The sequence below is a fragment of the Coffea eugenioides genome, chromosome 8, assembly GCF_003713205.1.
Source record: "Coffea eugenioides isolate CCC68of chromosome 8, Ceug_1.0, whole genome shotgun sequence".
NCBI lineage: Eukaryota > Viridiplantae > Streptophyta > Magnoliopsida > Gentianales > Rubiaceae > Coffea > Coffea eugenioides.
The window spans coordinates 31882379-31902222 of NC_040042.1; the positions used below are offsets into that span (position 1 = coordinate 31882379).

General features: G+C 35.7%; 1 non-coding gene across 1 annotated transcript; it reads left to right on the forward strand.

Annotated features, from left to right (window-relative positions):
- The first annotated feature begins 2771 nt into the window (after positions 1–2771).
- LOC113781864 lies at positions 2772–2878 on the forward strand. The gene has a single exon (XR_003469763.1). It is a non-coding gene; the product is annotated as a small nucleolar RNA R71 (small nucleolar RNA).
- The last annotated feature ends 16966 nt before the right edge of the window (positions 2879–19844 follow it).

Below are 19844 nucleotides of genomic sequence, written 5' to 3' on the forward strand. Positions count from 1 at the left end.
AGGTTGTATGAAGCTCAAAAGGTGTTGGGGTGATGATTTCTAGCAAGATTATGGAGTAAAAATGAAGATTTGTGAGGTGGGTAGAAGAGAAGAAGAAAAACGCGCCTGAAAAATTAAAAAGAGAGGAAGAAATGAAGCTGAAATCGCGTTTCTGAAGGCTATATTCAGACACACAAAACGCGACTCAAAACGCGCCTTCAACTCGCGTTTCTGAAATTGCGTTTTCTTCCCAAATCTTGCAGCACTTAAAACGCGACTGTGTTTGAATACGCGACTTAGAGTCGCGTTTCAGAAGTCGCGTTTTTGAGTCTTGATCCAGGCTTGAAAACGCGACTTCCATTAAAACGCGACTTTAGGTCGCGTTTTGAAGACGCGTTTTCTTTTCTGCAGGCGCAGAATTGAAAACGCGATTCTGAGAAACGCGACTTTGAGTCGCGTTTTCTTGGAAAACGCGTTTTCTGCTTCGATTTTTAGCAGAATTTCAACTTTTGAAAAATTACAAAAGGTACCCCAATGACTCAAAATGCATCATAGATCATTTGTTTGCCAATTTTAATGGCTGGAACAAATGTAAAACATTAAAAACATGCATTTTACCCCTTTATAATGAATCAAAAACACCTTTAACGCAAATCGAGGGGTTGAGTTGTTTGATCAAAGTTCGCCTTTTTTGTACTCAATTGGTCATCCTTGCCTTCAATTGCCAACCCTACATTACAAAAACAACAATTTAGCTAAAACATTGATTCAAACCACAAAATCACACCAAGTTAACAAATATAACCTAAATATTGGGTTGCCTCCCAATTAGCGCTTTTGTTTATAGTCGTTGGCTCGACTGAAAAAGTTGAATCACTTTAGAGCATTAGAGAGAGATTTTCTCCCCATGCGTCGAAACTCCCGAGCCAATCCACCATGTGGTGAACCATGCATTGATCTTCATAGTCCAATTTCCTCAAATGCCAAGGAGGAATATTAGACTTGTCATAGAGAGGCTCAACTTCACCTTGGAGTGGATTTTGCTTGTCTTTTCTGAATTGGCTCAACTTTTCACCATTTTCTTCATGGAATGGAGAATTTATTAAGCCAACTTCCATCCTTATCTTCTCCTCCTTTGTTCCTACACCATGAAAGTTAGTACCAAGGACATTTATAAATTTAACTTCTTCGGTCCTTTCTTGGTTAACCTTTTCATCATATGGCATATTAGAAACAAGAGCAGTAGGCTCTATATTCCCTTCTTTATTTTCCAAATTGAATTCCAATTCCTCACCATTAACCCGTAATATAAGCTTACCTTTTTCTACATCAATCATAGTTCGTGCAGTGGCTAAAAACGGTCGTCCTAGAATAATTGGCATTCTCACATCTTCTTCAATATCTAAGACAACAAAATCCACAGGTATTATAGATTGTCTTACCTTTATGAGCACATTTTCCAAAATACCCATGGGACGTGTGATTGACCGATCCGCCAATTGCAATGTAATATTGGTAGCTTTTAGCTCTTGAAGTCCCAATCTCCGGGCAACCGATAACGGCATAAGTGACACACTTGCACCTAAATCACATAAAGCATTAGAAAAATGCAATTGACCAATAGTGCAAGGAATAGAAAAACTTCCCGGATCTTTCAATTTAGGAGGGAGTTTATTCTTAATCAATGCACTACACTCTTCCGTTAATGCTATCATCTCATTATCTACAATTTTCCTCTTCTTTGACATGATGTCTTTCAAGAAACGTGCATAAGAGGGAATCTGTGTTATAGCATCAATGAAAGGAATGTTAATGTGCAATTGTTTAAACATTTTGAAGAACTTTTCAAACTCCCGATCCTGTCCATCTTTCTTCAACCTGTGAGGAAAAGGTATCACATTAGAATTAGAATTTAATTTGGGATGAAGTGCATCAATATCAATGATAACATGATCATTTTGACTTTCTTGCTCCCCTTCAATTGCTTGCTTCTTGTCTTTTTCACCACCTGAATTTTCAAAATCGAATCCCTCAACCGTTTTACCGCTTCTAAGAATGATTGCATTGACATGCTCTCTCGGATTCACTTCGGTTTTACTTGGTAATTCACCAGGGTTTCTATTGTTGATCACATTGGCAATTTGACCAATTTGAACCTCCAAGTTTCTGTACATCCCAGCTAATTGGTCCAACCGCCCCTCAACTCGGAGAATCTATCTGAAGTCACCTTAGCAAGTTTTTCCACCGCGATCTCCCAACTTGGTTTAGTTTCAGCCTGTGGTTGCCTTGGTTGAAATCCCGGCGGATTGGTTGGCCTTTGTTGATTGCCTTGATCTTTCCATCCAAAGTTTGGATGATTTCTCCACCCCGGATTGTAAGTATTCGAGTAGGGATTATTTGGGGCATTTCGGTTGTAATTATTGACAAATTGTACCTGCTCAGAATCAACACACTCATTAATATCATGTTCACCTCCACAGAAAGAGCAACAAGCTACGTGTGCATTAGATGAACTTGGACCAACTCCACCTTGTCTACTTAGCAATTTCATCACATTATTCATTTGAGTACTCAGCATATTGAGAGTGTCCATTTCTATCATACCTGCGTGACGTCTCGTATTACCTCTTTCATTGGCCCATTGGTAGTTATTTGCTGCCATTTCTTCTATCAAATTATGAGCCTCTTGGGGTGATTTACCCATTAAAGCTCCACCTGCGGCTGCATCAATAATAGTTTTAGTGGAGAAAGATAAACCATTATAAAAGGTTTGTATAATCAGCCATTCGGGTAGTCCATGGTGTGGACATTTCCGTAACAAATCTCTAAACCTTTCCCATGCTTCATATAATGATTCTCCTTCCATTTGACTAAAACCAGTGATATCCATTCTTAGCTTAGCAGTCTTACCAGGTGGAAAATACTTATTCAAAAATGCCCTTGATAAATCATCCCATGTGGTAAAAGTGTTAGGAGCATGAGAGTGTAACCACATTTTTGCCTTATCTCTTAATGAAAATGGGAACAACCGTAACCTTATAGCATCATCACTAACTCCATTCATTTTAATTGTATCACATATTTCTAAGAATGTAGCTAAGTGTGAGTTAGGATCTTCTACAGCATTACCTCCAAATTGAGATTGTTGAACCATTTGGATAAGTGATGGCTTAATCTCAAAGTTGTTAGCATTTACCGTAGGCCTTGCTATGCTCGTTTGAGATCCTTGTGTTCCCGGTAGAGCAAAATCTCGTAGAACTCGCCTATTTGCTTCATTTTCAGCCATTTCTTCTTCAAATGGTAGTTCTATCAAAATTTCCTCTATCGGTTGCCAAATCTCTTGTTCCTCTTGCTGTTGTGTGTGCCTCCTTTGTCTACGTAGTGTCCTCTCAATTTCTGGATCGAAAGGTGCGACTTCTCGAGACTCCCGGTGCATACACTACAAACAGAAATAAGGGATATTATGCAACTTCAATGGTAAAAAAAAAAAAACTGATTACAATATAAGATTAAATATAATCTAAAAAATAAAGCTGTCTAAATTAATAAAGATGATTAGGCTCTAATATTGCCGCTCCCCGGCAACGGCGCCAAAAACTTGACGGGTTTTTACTTTAAGTGCAAGTTTAATTCCGAATTTACACCCGTTGGACTGCAAGTATACAGGTCGCAATTGTAGTACGAGATGTGTATCGGGTCGATCCCACGAGGAGCAATTTAAAACAATTATTAGATACTAATTTACTCTATTATTTAGACTCACAATTAATTTGAGCAGAAACTTCAGATTTTAATTCAACTACAAAAATTCTTAAATAGATAAATGCAATTTCACAATAGGAGTAGAATTCACTAAATATTAAGATCTAGGGATGTAGATTCCACTTATGACACAAAAGATCTAAAATGAATTAATTCAACACTTGTTACTGCTCTTGTTTAACCAAGGATTCATTTCCAGAAATACCAAAATCACATTCTCATGATAATAATGGGTTAAAACAGATTAGTTTTTCCTAATCTCTTGGTAAATACTAAATCTGTTCTTATTCACACATGAAATGCAGATTTCATCCACTTGAATGTATTTCTATTCTCATGAATATACTACTCAAGCTCTACTTATGTCATTCCATTATTTTTACCATTTCTCAATGAGTAAAAACAACTATAAACCTGCTATTGGTGATCAAGCAACAACAAGTAATCCAACATACACAAGTAGATAAGTTAATACAAGACATAACAAGCATAAATCACAATCACTTCATATCATTTGGCCATAAGCTTCATCTACTCCCTAGATAAAGGAAATTAGCTACTCATGAATGATGAAACACTCATAACTTCATTAATGCAAATCATCATAAATTTACAAATACAAAAAGAGTAAAGAAAGTCTTAGCCAAGATATGGTGAAGCCTTCCAAAAATCTCCTTGTCTTGAACTTAGATGATTACAAGATGAAACCTCAATTGTCCCTTGCAAGTACCTAGCTAGAGAGACTATGTTTTTCTGTCAGAAACTAAGCTACGAATGGTTCCCAGATCTCTCCCCATATCTCTGCATAAAAAACACTCAAATGCTCCATTTTTCCAAGTCAAATTCTATCCTTTGATTCCCAAATCTCCACTTTGTTAGCATAGTCAAAAACCAATATTTTTGACTTGAAAATAAGCCACTTTTCTTGCCCTTTTGTCTTCTGAAGCATGTGCACCGAATTCCCTTGCATCTTATAGCTGGAAAGTGGTATGAACACAAGAGAATTGGCTGAGTCAAATTGCAGAATTTCGGCTATAAAACGCGCCTACACAAAACGCGGTTACAAGTCACGTTTTGTGTACTCGCGTATTCACTTTGGCCTTATTTCATCTGCGATTTTCTCTATCATAAAGGCCGAACTAGCTTTTGTGCAAAACACAAAAGTTGTAGCCCTTTGAGTTAGCTTTCCAATGCTTCAAGAATCATCCAAATCGGAGCTTTGTAGCCTGAGATATGATCGAAATACTGTCACCTGTTCAAACCTCTGTTTTAACTTCCGACCACAGGGTGCAGCTTCTGTATTCCAACGTTTTGCCCATGAAGATGGCAGAAATGGATTTCGATGTCTTCATACGAATTGTAGGTCTCTTTCTTAGCTTTAAAATGGTATAAAAATCACCTCAATCCGATAAGTGTAGCTCCAGATATGGTCAAAATACTGAAAAGTGTCAAAACTGACTTGTATTGCATTTCCTCACTTGAACGTTTTTCACTTCATTCTTCTTGTTGCCACTTAAATTCATCACCAAATCTCTATTTTTCACCTCAATTGACCTCCTTTGGTGATTGATTCATTATTCCTGCATAAAAATGAAGTTTTTACTATTAAAATCAATAGAAATGCAATATTATCCACTTTTACCAAAAATATATAATTTTACCAAAAACCTCTTTATTTTAATTATAAAACTAAATAATCAACTCAAAATTAACTAATAAAATGCACTTAAAAATACGTAAAATAAACTCTTATCACCTGCTTTTCTTTTCATGCGCGGTGGTTTAAATGTCGAAACTTCTCCTCTCCTATTGGGAGGGGGAGATTTTACTCCAACTTTCTTAGTGCGAGCCATTGTACCTAAATTCAATTATTAAACATTAACTGCATTTAATTGGTACATTGATAGATAAAGATAATGAACACTCATTTACCTTTATCTTTAAAGAGACAAACTTATCAACTTACTTACATAATAATTAGCAATTAACACCATAAGTAAGCATCACAATTGATTAAAAATCAACAAGTGGTCCTTTTCTTTATTTATTTTTTATTTTTTTTAATTGAAACATTTAAGAATATAAAACCCATTAGAGGGATCAATTAAATAAATGCACAACTTACTCCCAAATGTCCTAAATAAGCATAATTAAATGCTAAATAGCACCTTAACCATGAGTTTTAGACTTAAAAAGGTCATTAATTCACCTTTCACCAAAATTTCTAGAATAAACATACCAAAAATCAAAGGATAACCAATTAAGCCTAAATTTAGCATGTAAATATCCTAGAGCAATCCATTAATCTCCTACATTTTTCTTTAATCCAATTAGCTCAAGAATTTAGCTAATAATTATCAAATCAAATTAATCCTCAAAATTAGCTAAAAATTATTAAATTCACCAAATAATCACAAATCCATGAGTTAAACATCACCAATAATCATCAATAAGCTCAATAAGCATAATAAAAAGCATCAAACTTCACAAAATGAGAAAAAATTTGAAATTACCCAAAATTAGAAAAAGTGATAATTTGCAAAATTCAAATGATAATATTTGGTGAAGATTTGTTACCTCAAACTTGTTTGTTGATGATTATGGATGCAAATGGTAAAAAAACCCCCAAAAAACTCACTCCAATTCGGCCTCAAATAGAGAGTTCAAAAATTTGACACCCTTATTCTTGTCAAGCTCAAATCTGAATTAAAACTTATTTTTGAAGAAATTTAAACTATGGAATCAACTCTTAAGAGAAAATGAGGGTGTTTTGGTGTATTTAGTTTGGAGAATTGAGAGTGAAAAGATGGATTTTAGGAGTAGTGTGTGTTTAAGGTGCGAGTGTGTGTGAAGGTTGAAGAAGAAAAGAAGGGAGTGCAGATTCCCCTTATTGCGCGCCTCTGGCCAGAATCACTGGCCGGATATCCGGCCGGATTCTGGCCAAGCACCTTTTTTTAAAAAAATTTTTGCATATTCGGCCGGATTCAAGGTAGTATGTCCAAAAAATTTTTTTTCGTTCCCCTGTTAATTCGGCCAAGTATCCGGCCAGATATAAGGCCGAATTTGCTGCAGAAATTTTTTATTTTGTGCAGTTTTTCCTTCCGTTTTCTATTTAACCAAGTTTTTAACTCACCCAATTTTCGATTCTTTTCATTTTCTTCAAGAAAATTTCACCTTAAACATGAAAAATGTGCATTCTCAATCGATTGCACTTTGAAACATGAAATCATGCATCAATATAACTTTAGAATAAAACACTTTAAAGGCATCAAAAGGATCAATTGAACAAGAATACTCCATTTTTTCTTCCTTCTAAACTATTTTGCTCTTGAAACAATTGCATATATCATTACCATTGCCACCTATAAAACACACAAAAACACTAATTAAACAACAAAAACTTACTAAAAATAAGAAATCATTGGGTTGCCTCCCAACTGGCACTTTTTTATAGTCATTAGTTTGACTATTTCACCTCATTATCAAGGAGGTTTAGTTAACGAATAATCCACCATTTTAGGCCGTGGTGGATCATTAAAAGGTGACTTAATAGCAAAAGTCGCATGTTCTAATGATATGAGGGACACATAAACTTTAGCTCATCCACAATTAGTTGCTAATTGGTTGTTACACGTTCATCAATAGTTGTGAATTATTGAAGACAGAAATAAGTTGCACAAGTGGAGAGCAACCATTTCTGACCAGAATCTGGACAATTCAACTACAATTTTCTCTATGATTGAGATAGAACTAGCTCTTCTGTAAAACAAGAAAGTTGTAGATCTTTGAATTATCTTTCCAATGTCTTGGAAATCATCCCATTTGGAGCTCTAGGGACCGAGATATGATCAAAATACCACTGACTGGTCAGAGCTCTATTGTCAGCTTTCGACAGCAGACTTTGACTTTTCTTGCATTCTTTTGTCCTTAAATTGCATTTTCTCTTTTACACTTCATATTTTATTTTTATCACTTTAAACCATCATCAATCATCCAATTATGTTCTCAATGCAATCCATTTGATGATTGAATCATTAAACCTACAAAATATGAAGTTTTTACCATAAAAATTCATAAAATGTAATTTTTACACTTTAACCATAAAATGTATATTTTCACTAGAATCCTAGTTTATTAACTATAAAACTAAATAAAACTCACCAAAACTAACCAATAAAACACACTAAAAATACGTAAAATATCTACTTGTCAAATACCCCCACACTTGAACCATTGTTTGTCCTCAAGCAATTAGAAATACAAACCAACAATGATCCAACATTTTCAAAATAAACATATGTGTACCATTCAACTTCATTTCCTCAAGAACAAGGTAAATAACCATTATGCAATCATCTATTAATCCTCAAGTACTCATAATATCAAGTAAATGAGAGCCAATTATACCGCCATTATAACAAGTTCAAGTCAATTTCTTATCCTTACCCAATTTTACAAGCAAGTAACTCATATGGTCAATAAAATATTTTCTAAACTCATGATCATCTCTTATTCAAACTTAAAGAGGGATTTATTCTTTTCACATAGCTAAATATTACTTAAGATGTGAGAATGTCTTTTGATGTGAGGATCAACATTTTTAGATGAAGATTACCGGTTACTCGACACTTCACATACTCAAGTTGCTTTACATACTCTTAATTCGAGTACCGTTTTACGCAAAAGTCGACATTTGTAGATGAAGACTCCCAGTTACTAAGTACAAGAATCAATGGAGTAGAACAAATCTCATTTTTCTTTTTTTTTTTCTTTTTTTCTCTTTTTTTTCTTTCCACTTTTTTTTTTCTTTTTTTAACAGCAAAGATAATAATAATTTCCTCAAAAGAATAATTATGAGAAGAGTATTGCACTTATTGACCATATTTATCACTTAACTTATAAAATCCAATAAAGAGAAGAAATTTCATTAAATATGCAAAAAAAAAAGGCATAATTTTCTTCAGTTTACAAGATATACTTTCCTACAAATGCAAAAATTATAATCATATAATAGTTATTTTCAAATTAAATGAGAAAAGAAGTTTTCAAATCACATATATTTATCTCAAATGTAGAAGGAATTTGAACTACTAATTGTATGGAACTTGTTACCCTTTTGGATAAAATCGAAAAAATTTAAAAATTTTTGGGCCAAGTTTGCAATTTTGGACAAGATTTTAGAAAAATTTTGAATTTTAACATAAGTCCAATATTTGCAACCAACAAGTCAATCACATACAATGTATATAATCTCAATTCTTCCCCCCACACTTAACATGCGTATTGTCCTCAATGTGTAAAAAGGAAAAATAAGATAAAGAATGTAATACTCCCCTATTGTTGCGATCGAAATGTCAAAGCATGAAGTTCACGAGCCATTGTACACTTATTTCCATAACTTCATGAGTTCCATTAGATAACCATTAGTGATACGAACCTAAAAGTGGAAAATGAGAAACAAAGTTGATAACAAAGGCATTCATAAACATATAACGGCGATCCGTAACTCCTATACCTTTGTCTTGATGATGTACCTATAGAAAATATACAATAAACTACACAAGGTACAATGAAATACATGAAGAACGAATAAGGAACTTGCATTGTGATTCTTTAAAAAGGAACCCTAAAACACGAGTGTAGAAAACGCGAGCTTGAAGTCGCATTTTTTATGCGTGTTTTTCTTTAATATTGCAGAAAACGAATACGCGACTTTGAATTGAAGTCGCGTATTGAAGTCGCATTTTCTTCGTAGTTGGTGTAGAATTGAAGTCGCGTATTTCTGAGCTCATGTTTTCAATTTCTACAGTTTTTCTGCAGAAATTTTGCAACTTTCTAAAAATACGACTTTTACCCCAAATACTCAAAATGCATTCTAGATCATTCTTTTAACAAAATAATCAATGCATGCACATGTAAAATGATCAAAACATGCATTTTAACCCCTTCTAACGAATCAAAAATAACAATTACTCAAATTGAGGGGTTGAGTTCCTTGATCAAATTTCTCTTTTTTCACCTCATTTGGTCACTTTTGCTTCCATTTCCAATACCTATAAATGAAAAACACTAAAATAACTCAAACACATAATTTAAACATAAAATTACACCAAAATAAACATAAGTAACAAAACCATTGGGTTGCCTCCCAACAAACGCTTCTATTTATAGTCGTTGGCTTGACTATTTTGCCTTATTTCTCAAGGGGGTTTTGTCAATGAATAATCCACCAATTTAGAGTGTGGTGGATCATTAAAAGATGACTTTATAGAAAAAGCCACATGTTTTAATGATGTGAGAGATGGAAGTAACTTACCTATCTCAAGTGTTTCATAGATATTACCTTGAATATGCACCACTTGAGAACTCACCAAAGGAGATGTCATAAGGGTTTCTTGGGCAACAATACCTTTAAAACCTATATTTTCAATACACTCCTCAAGAGGGGTGAAAAATGAGTCATTAAAACTCACCTCTTGAGGTTCAAAATTAGCTCCAAAGGTACTATCATGTTAAATGAATATTTGCTCATTGAAACACAATTGAGATTCATCATTTTCATCAAAATGCAATCCATTTTCACATATAACATTCCCACCATTTATGCTAGGGTCATTTTGTATATCATTAGAAGAAATAACTTCACACAATGCATGCAATTGCTCTTGTATTCTACCAAAGTGAGAAGTTAATTCATCTATTCTTTCCTTAACCCTATCAAAACGGTCGGAAAGTCCATTAGCTAATTTTTCTAAAGCTAACTCCCAAGTTGGCTTAGGATCATTAATTATTTTTTTTATTGCCAACTCCCAAGATAGTTTTGATTCGTATTGGACATATTCAGGTTGGTAATCATAAAAATATGAAGAATCACTATAAGTACATTGATTATTCCAACCATAAGCATAAGAATTGCTCAAATTATCACCATATTGATCAAAATAAGGATTGTAATGCCCTAATTCATCATAATAATCCATATTTTGTGCTTGTCTACATGTAAAAGTAGCATGATAACCTCCACACAAGTCACAAATCATATGATAAGAGTTAAAAGCATTAGCATTCCTCCTTTGCTCAATTTCATGCATAATTGTGTCCATTTGAACTTGTAACATAATTACATCAAATTTTGCCTTTAAGCACTTCAAACCATCTTCAAAAGATATACCTTCAGCAATTTCTTGATTACATCTATTGAAGGAGATTTGTACGTAGTAACCATCCATTGCCGATCTTCCATTTCTCAAGCATTGTCCTCCATATTGACCTCCCTCTTCATCACCTAAAATTACTTTTAAACAATCTCAAAAACAAGATTAGTTAAGAAGGATAGATTCAAAGGCACAAACTAAAACAAAAAAAAAACAAAAATTGACTCAACAAAACACTAAAAATGACATAAAACACATAAGACACAACAAAAATCAGAAAAATAAGAAAAATTATCTAAATTAATAAAGTTGTTCTTAGCACCGATATTGACAAATCTTTCCCGGCAATGGCGCCAAAAACTTGACGGATTTTTGCTATACGTACAAGTTAAAATCCGATTTATACCCGTTTGACTGCAAGTATACAGGTCAAATTAGTAGTTTAGGGCATGTATCGAGTTGATCCCACGAGGAAGATTAAACAATTACGGGCACTACTAAAACTTCTTTATTATTTAGACTATCAATGAATTATAAGAAACTAAACCTACTGAACTTATGCAAAATAACAAATGAAAGCTCCTTAGGTTATGGTATTCCTAACTACTCATGCAAGTGCTATATTTAGATCATTGAGTACTACTATCTAGGCTAGTTATGATGTAATTTCCTTATGCATAAGAAACCTACTTTCGTAGTGAATCAACTATACTTATAACTAATCCATACCTATTCTCATGGTTATGAAATTAGTTACAAGTTCATTTCTTCAATGAAATTACATGAAATTAATCACTAAAACCACATAGGTGCACCTCTACTCTCGTGAGTGTATTCCCTATATTTAGCACTTCTTGAACTAGTGTTTGACGGGTTTTTACTACAAGTGCAAGTTAAATCCGAATTTATACCCGTTTGACTGCAAGTATACAGGCCAAAATCATAATGTAAGGTATGTATCGAGTTGATCCCACGAGGAGCAACTTAAACAATTACTAGATCCTAATTTACTCTATTATTTAGACTCACAATATATTTGAGCAGAAAATTCAGAATTAAATCTGACTACAATCTTTTTACTATCTAAAATTCTTAGCTAGATAATTGCAATATCACAAATGGAGAAAAATTCACCAAATACTTGAATCTAGGGATGTAGATTCCACTTATGGTACAAATGATCCAAATGAATGAATTTAACACTTGTTACTACTCTTGTTTAACCAGGGATTCATTTCCAAAATTGCCAAAACTTCATTCTCATGACAAAATTGGTCTAAAACAGCTTAGTTTTTCCTAATCTCTTGGTGAAAACTGAAATTGCTCTTGTTCATGCATGAAATGCAGATTTAATCCACTTGAATGTATTTCTATGCTCATGAATATACAACTCAAACTCCACTCATGTTATTCCATTATTTTTACCATTTCTCAATAAGTAATAACAACTATAAACCTGCTATTAGTGATCAAACAACAACAAGTAATCAAGCATACACAAGTAGACAAGTTAATACAAGATACAACAAGTATAAATCACATTCAATTCATATCACTTGGCCATAAGTTTCATCTACTCTCTCGATATAGAAATTTAGCTACTCATTGATGATATAATAATCAAACTCATAACTTCATTAATGGAAAACATCTCAGTTTACAAGTACAAGAAAGATAAAGACAAGCTTAGCCAAGTAATGGTGAAACCCTCCAAGACTCTACCGTGTCTTGTACTAGATGATTACAAGATGAAGCCTCCAAGTGTTCCTGCAAAATTTACTAGCTAGAGAGAGTTTGCTATAAGAAAATCTGGCTATGTATGATCTTCTGACCTCTCCTCTTTCTCTCCATAAAAACTGCATCAAAGCTCCTTTTTCACTGGTCAAATTTCCACCTCTTGATTCCCAAATCTCAGATTTGTTAAGATAGTCAATAACAAAGCTTTTTGACTTGACAATAAGCCATATTGTCTGCTTTTTTGTCTTCTGAAGCATGTGCACCAAATTCCTTTGCAACTTATAACTAGAAAGTAGTATGAACACAAGAGAAATGGCTGAGCAAATTGTAGATTTTCGGCTACAAAACACGACTACACAAAATGCGGCATCAACCCACGTTTTGTCAACTCACGTTTTCAACTCTGTGAAATTGGCCTCTTTTCAACTGTGATTTCTCTATGGTGAAGGCCGAACTAGATTTTGTGCAAAACACAAAAGTTGTAGCCCTTTGAGCTAGCTTTACAATGTTTCAAGAAGCATCCAAATCGAAGCTTTGTACCCTGAGATATGATCGAAATACTATCACCTGGTCAAACCCCTGCTTCAATATTCGACCATAGAATGCAGCTTCTGTATTTCAACTGTTTGTCCATGAAAGCAGCAGAATTGGGTTTCGATGTCTTCATACCAATTGTAGGTCTCTTTCTTAGCTTTAAAATGATATAAAGATCATCTCAATTCGATAAGTGTAGCTCCAAATATAGTTGAAATACCGAAGAGTGTCAAAACTATCTTGAACTGCATTTCTTCACTTAAACTTTTTTTACTTCATTTCTTTTTTAACCACTTGAATTCATCACCAATTATCTACTTTTCACCTCATTTGACATCCTTTGGTGATTAAATCATTACTCCTGTAAGAAAATAAAATTTTTACCATTAAAATCAATAAGAATGCAATATTAGCCACTTTTACCAAAAATGTATATTTTTATCAAAACCTAGTTATTTTAGTTATAAAACTAAATAATCAAACCAAAATTAACTAATAAAATGCACTTAAAAATACGTAAAATAAACCCTTATCAGTGTTAAATCTCAATTTTCATTACAGAAACAACACCTTAGATAATCACAATTAATGGTACCAGATTAATTATGATTGAAAGAGTTAAAGTGCTAAATAACTTACTCAAATCATAGCAATCAAATAGCCAAATAATAAACACTAACAATCATAGAAAGTTCAACCAAACCCAAGGCATAAACTTTAAAGATACATAATAAACACAAAATCCAAAACTTGCATATTAATCATATTTAAGTTGGAGAAGAGATAACCCTTGTCACATGAGCTTCAACTCCTCCTTTTTCATCCTCATCTTCATCCTAATCTAGCTAATATACAAGAGTGGATGAGTTATACTACTCTAAACTAACCTAACATTAAGAAAATGGAAGAACTACATTTCTGCTCTCCCAAGCTTTCTCCCGTATGTCTCTCCTTGAATCTTGCAAGTTTTTGGTTATATAAAGGTAAAAGGTGGTCAATGAATGAGGTTTACACCTCCCTTTTACAGCTGCAAAGTGTTTGTCACATGTCTAGCATTACATGTGACTTACATATGACTTATTGGAGGTGAAATCAAGTTATCTGCGTAAAGAGTAGCCTTTTCTGACCACAATCCGGCCAGAAAATGGCCGGATTGCTACAGTAACCTTTTTATGCAATTTTTGTTCAAACTTCACTACTGCTCTGATTTTGCCTCAACTTCAACTGAACTTTTCTTGATGATAGAAGTTGAATTAATTCTTGGCCAAACAGAAAACTTATAGCACTTTGAGTTAACTTTCCAATGCATCAAGAATCACCTCATTTGAATTTGTGTAGGTTGAGAAATGATCGAAATACCCTTTACTACTCACTGCCTTGTTTCAGCTTCGACCAAAAGAAATTGGCTACTGTAATTCGGCTTTTTTGACCTGGAAAACCTTAGAACTGGATTTCTATGTCTTCGCCAAAGTTGTAGATCTATGTCTTATCCTCAAATTGGTTTAAGAATCATCTCAATCCGATCGCTGTATCTCAAGTTATAGCCGAAATACGAAAATATGTCAAAACTATCAGAATGCATAAAATACAAGTAAAAAGTGATAAAAACCTCATTTAATCACTTAAGAACATTTTTCACCAATTTTAGCCAAAATGATTCATTTTCTTCCAATAATATAACCAAAGTGACTAAAAATAACATAAAATGTCATTCAATTATTATATAAATTAGTCACTTATCAAGGACTGCTAATAGTTTCTCATAGCTTTGTCATCATACTAGAACTTAAAACAGTCTCCCTTAGTTTTAAATAAAGAAACAAAGAGTCCATGATATAAATGTGCGGATCTAGACGAACAATCAAGTTGAAAAGGCGGCACGTATGACCCTTCTAAACCCCGAGTTGATGAACTAAGATGAATCTCAACCCAACAACTAACGATCTAGTGAACCAACGACTTGGATAGAAGAACGCCACAATCAAGGTGTATACTTGGTTGATAAGTTCAATTTGAATAACTCAAGAAATCTCTCAAGTATTCAAGCAAAGCTCTCTTGGAAGAGAAAAGTGAATAAACTCACAAAATTATGTAATTTTTCGATCTCTAACAAGCAGGAAGTAGGGCTATTTTATAGCCTTTACAAGCATTAACCCTAAGCCCAAAATTGACTAAACTAACCCTACCAATTAATGACAAGGATTCGGCCAGCCCTAAGAGTTTAATGGGCTGACTTTAACTAATATTTAACTATAAAAAGATAAATAATAGAACTAGCTTAACTCTTCCTTAGGCGTGACCGCTAGGTGAGGGCACGCCTAACTAGCAACAGGCGCTGGAGGGTCTTCTACTTGGAGCAATGTGTAAAGTTTTGAATCTTCATTCTCCAAGCCTTCAATAATCTTTAAATCATCTCCAATGCGGCCTTGGATTGTACTCACAAGGGCTTGTAAAGATTCACGCATCTTCTTGGCACGAGCTCTTGTGACTGGACCACTTGGTACTTGAATGACTTGTGCAACTTGTGTTTGACCAGCCTTGAGCCCCTCATCAATCCCCTCCTCTTGTAGGCGATTTGTCCCCAAATCAAGCTCGTCGTCTGCATGAAAAGGACTCAAGTCAGCCACATTGAAAGTAGCATGTACTCCATACTCACCTGGAAGGTCAAGTTTGTAGGCATTGTCATTAATGCGCTCCACAACTTGAAATGGCCCATCACCCCGTGGAAGTAGTTTGTTGCGCCTTTGGGTTGGAAAACGCTCCTTTCGCATGTGTATCCAAACCCAATCACCTGGTTCAAACACCATCTGGCGACGTCCCTTGTTGGCACTTTGAATGTATTGAAGGGTACGTTTCTCAATATTAGCTCTAGCTTTGGTATGCAAATCCCGCACGAACTCAGCCTTTTTCTTACCATCTAGGTTAACTCTCTCAGAAATAGGTAAAGGAGACAAGTCTAAAGGTGTGAGAGGGTTAAATCCATAAACAATTTCAAAAGGTGAAAATTGAGTAGAAGTATGCACAGTGCGATTATATGCAAATTCAACATGAGGCAAGCAATCTTCCCAAGAGGTAATGTTCTTTTTAATAATTGCTCGCAACAACGTAGATAAAGTCCGATTAACCACTTCAGTTTGTCCATCAGTTTGTGGGTGACTAGAAGTAGAAAAAAGCAATTTAGTCCCTAGTTTACACCACAAAGTTTTCCAAAAGTAGCTAAGGAACCTTACATCCCTATCAGAAACAATGGTACGAGGTACCCCATGTAAACGCACTATGTCTCTAAAGAATAAATCAGCCACATGTTTAGCATCATCAGTTTTACGGCAAGGAACGAAGTGAGCCATCTTTGAGAAACGATCAACTACCACATAAATGGAGTCATGCCCTTGTCTAGTTCTGGGCAATCCAAGTACAAAGTCCATAGACAAATCTACCCAAGGTTCATGTGGAATGGGTAAAGGAGTGTAGAGTCCATAGGGATGTACCTTTGATTTTGCTTGGTGACAAGTTACACACCTTTGTGTATGCCTCTCGACATCCCTCTTCATGCGAGGCCAGTAGAAATGTTCTTGGAGAATTGACAAGGTCTTGGCCACTCCAAAATGTCCTATGAGGCCTCCACCATGAGCCTCTCTAACCAACAAAAGTCGCATGGAGCACATTGGAATACATAGTTTACCTTTGTAGTACAAGAACCCCTGCGACATAGAATAATGCTCACGAGTAACTCGTGGCAGGGCTGTGAAAATCTCACCAAAGTCTAGGTCAGCTGCGTATAAATCCTTAATGAATTCAAAGCCAAGCAACTTAGTGTCTAATGTAGTGATTAGTGTATACCTTCTAGAAAGTGCATCGGCCACTACATTAGTCTTTCCAACCTTATATTTGATGACAAAAGCAAAACTATCAATGAAAGCTACCCACCTCGCATGCCTTTTGCTCAATTTGGTTTGTGATTTGATGTGTTTGAACGATTCATGATCAGTGTGGAGTATGAATTCCCGAGGTCTGAGGTAGTGTTGCCAAGTTTGGAGAGCTCGCACCAAGGCCATCAACTCCTTGTCATAAGTCGAGTAGTTCAACGAAGCACCATTCAACTTCTCACTAAAGTAGGCCACTGGTTTCCCCTCTTGAATTAGCACAGCTCCAATACCTACACCAGAAGCATCACACTCTACTTCAAAAGCCTTGTCAAAATTAGGTAAACTTAATACAGGTGCATGTGTGAGCTTGTGTTTAAGTAATTGGAAAGACTTAGCTTGTTCTTCTTCCCATTGGAACGGCACATTTTTCTTGATAATGGCTGTAAGTGGGGCAGCAATGGTGCTGAAATCCTTGACAAAGCGTCTATAGAAGCTTGCCAAGCCATGAAAACTCCTTACCTCACTTACACTGGTTGGAATTGGCCACTCATTTATGGCCTTCACCTTTTCTTGGTCAACTCGTATTCCCTGTTCACTCACAACATAACCTAGGAAGACAAGTTGGTTAGTGGAAAAAGTACACTTCTTAAGGTTAGCATTGAGGCTTGCCTTTTGAAGTGCATCTAAGACCATTCGTACATGCACAACATGCTCTTCTGCACTCTTACTATAGATCAAAATGTCATCAAAGTAGACTACCACAAATTGACCAATAAAAGAACGCAAAACATGGTTCATTAACCCCATGAAGGTACTAGGTGCATTAGTTAAGCCAAAAGGCATGACCAACCACTCATACAGACCATGTTTTGTTTTAAATGCTGTTTTCCACTCAACCCCTTCTTTCATGCGTATTTGGTGATAACCACTTTTCAAGTCAATCTTAGTAAATATAATAGCACCATGTAACTCATCAAGCATGTCATCTAATCGAGGTATGGGATGGCGATACTTTACCGTTATGGCATTTATGGCTCTACAATCGGTGCACATCCTCCATCCTCCATCTTTCTTTGGCACAAGTAGGACAGGTACAGCACAAGGACTTAGACTCTCTTGAATCCAGCCCTTACTAAGCAAGTCCTCTACTTGCCTTTGTTGCTCCTTAGTTTCCTCCGGATTAGTCCTATATGGTGCCTTATTTGGAAGGGAAGAACCAGGAATGAAATCAATTTGATGTTCAATTCCCCTCAAAGGTGGTAACCCATTAGGTATATCCTCAGGGAATACATCTTGGTACTCCTGTAAAAGGTTAGCAATAGCACTAGGCAAGGAAGCACCAAGTTCATTAGTGAGCAAAGACTCTTTACAAAACAAGATAAGCAAAATCTGGTTAGAGTGCAAAGCCTTTCTCACATCTCTAGTTCTAGCAAGCATGATGGATTTTCTCTCCTTCTTTCCTTCAATGGCCGAATGTGAAGTGTCAATTTTATGAGAAAATGGTTCGGCCATTTTGCTCTTTGTATCATGCAAATTTTTCTTTTTATTGTCACAATGTATGTCATATTCCTTTTGCAACCCAATTTGGTCCTCATGCACTTGTTGAGGTGTAAGAGGTGCAAGTGTGATCTTTTTAGTATTATGCACAAAGGAATACTTATTCAAGAATCCATAAAAAATGACCCTTTTATCAAATTGCCATGGCCGACCCAAAATAATATGAGTAGCTTGCATAGGCACAACATCACATAAAACATCATCTTTATATCTACCGATGGCAAAATTAATTAAAACTTGCTTATGAACACGTACCTCACCACTATTATTCAACCATTGTAGTTTGTAAGGTCGGGGGTGATCACTTGTTGGCAAGTTCAATCGTTCCACCATGAGTGCACTAGCAACATTGGTACAGCTCCCTGGGTCAATTACCAAGCTACAAAGCTTGTCCATCACATGGCACCTTGAGTAAAATATGTTCTCTCGTTGAAGGTCATCTCTACCAGCTTGAGTAGTTAGAGCTCGCCTTGCAACCATACCAACTTTACCATGAGCTGGTATCTCCTCAAATTCCTCATCTTCCTCAACCAAGGGAGGCATGTCCTCACACTCATCCTCCTCATCCGTTTCTACTTCCCCATTTGGTAGCATAAGCATAACTCTTTGATTTGGGCATTGGGAAGCAATATGCCCAAATCCTTGACACTTAAAGCACTTAGTGTCTCGGTTTCGAACTTTGCTTACCTCATGAGTAGGCCTACCATCGCCCCTTGAGGGTGGTTTTGAGGAAGTTGCATTCGGCCTTAGTGATTCCTTGGTTGTCCCACCTTGTTTGGTCAAAGGGAATGCACTAGAGGGGCTAACCTCCCTCTTGAAGGGTTGGTTTCTCCAATTTCCAGCTTGGAAGTTGGAATTTTGTCGAATTGGACCCCTCCTCTTGAGCCTCCTTTCAATCTTAATAGCTTTGTCTAGCATATCATGGAGGTCCACATAGTGGTGCATCTCCACTTGATCCGCTATTTCAGGCCTCAATCCACTTAAAAATCGTGCCATAGTAGCTTCCCGGTCCTCGACAATGTCAGCCCTTAACATGGCTATCTCCATCTCCTTATGGTAGTCCTCCACGCTTTTGGTTCCTTGTGTCAAATTTTGAAGTTTGAGGTACAAGTCACGGTGGTAGTGACTAGGAACAAAGCATTTTTTCATGACACCCTTCAATTCGGTCCATGTAGTGATAGGGTATTCACCACTTCGCCTTCTACTAGTAGTGATTTGATCCCACCACACTATGGCGTAGTCGGTGAATTGCATG